The following is a 1,723-nucleotide window of genomic DNA, read 5'->3' on the forward strand; positions in this document are numbered from 1 at the left end:
AAATTGTGGAAATAATAAGATACAGTAGGCATTGTGTGAAAATAATTATGAGTCTTGTTCTAACAGTACCCAAGTGATCGATTTGCTCGTTATCATACTAACCCATCTCACGAAGTTCCGTTAAGTTTTGTGTTGTGAAGTTTTCAAGTTTTGGGTAGAGTTTTGATTGACTATGGAACAAGGAGTGGAAAGAGACTAAGATTGGGGATTACCAAGGCACCCCAAAGCCATATTCAAGGACACCAAAGAGCCCAATCTTGGGGATGCCCCGGGAAGGCATCCCCTCTTTCGTCTTCAATCCATCGGTAACTTTACTTGGGGCTATATTTTTATTCACCACATGATATGTGTTTTGCTTGGAGCGTCATTTTATTTTGTTTGAATAAGGTACTTAGGATCTGATATTCTTAGATGGGAGAGTCTTCACATAGCCAAATAATTATTCAACTACTCATTGAGCTTCACTTATATCTTTTGGAGTAGTTTGCCTTTTGCTCTAGTACTTCACTTATATCTTTTTAGAGCACGGCGGTGTCATATTTTGTAGAAATAAAAACTCTCGATCTTCACTTATATCTTTTTGAGAGTGCTTTCTCTAAGTAACTTGGTAATTGGCGTGTGCTATGAAATTAGTCCTAAATATGATAGGCATCCAAAGAGGATATAATAAAAACTTCCATATTCAAGTGCATTGATCAGTAAGAGAAGTTTGATTCCTCACAATTAGTTTGAGATATGGATATGGTAATATTAGAGTCATGTTAATAGGGTGTTGTGAATCTAGAAATACTTGTGTTGAGGTTAGTTATTCCCGTAGCATGCACATATGGTGAACTGCTATGTTAGGAAGTCGGAGCATAATTGATTGACTAATTGTCATCCTTTGTGTGACGGTCGGGATCGCGCGATGGTTAACACCTACCAACCCTTCCCATAGGAGTATGCGTTTAGCACTTTGTTTTGATTACTAATAAAAAATTTCACAATAAGTATATGAGTTCTTCATGACTAATGTGAGTCCATGGTATAGATGCACTTTTACGTTCCACCATTGCTAGCCTCTATAGTACCGCGCAACTTTCGTCGGTGCACAAACCCACCATATACCTTCCTCAAAACAGCCACCATACCTACCTATTATGGCATTTTCATAGCCATTCCGAGATATATTTCCATGCAACTCCCACCGTTCCGTCTTATGACATGTGCTGTCACTTTCATATTGCCATTGCATGATCGTAAGATATCTAGTGAGATGTTTCAACGTCATACGCTAAGCTAGATCGTTGCACATCCCGGTAGATTGCCGGAGGCATTTCATATAGAGTCATCATTGTTCTAAGTATTGAGTTGTAAGTAAATAAAAGTGTGATGATGATCATTATTAGAGCATTGTCCCATGTGAGGAAACAAAAAAATGAGAGAAAAAGAGAGAAGGGACAATGCTACTATCTTTTTCCACACTTGTGCTTCAAAATAGCACCATGTTCTTGATGATAGAGAGTCTCTTGTTTTGTCACTTCCCTATACTAGTGGGAATTTTCATTTTATAACTTGGCATGTATATTCCAATGACGGGCTTCCTCAAAATTGCCCTAGGTCTTCGTGAGCAAGCAAGTTGGGTGCACACCCACTAGTTTTCTTTTTGAGCTTCCATACACTTATAGCTCTAGTGCATCCATTGTATGGCAATCCCTACTCATTCACATTGATATCTATTGAT

The sequence above is a fragment of the Hordeum vulgare genome, chromosome 7H, assembly GCF_904849725.1.
Source record: "Hordeum vulgare subsp. vulgare chromosome 7H, MorexV3_pseudomolecules_assembly, whole genome shotgun sequence".
NCBI classification, from domain to species: Eukaryota; Viridiplantae; Streptophyta; class Magnoliopsida; order Poales; family Poaceae; genus Hordeum; species Hordeum vulgare.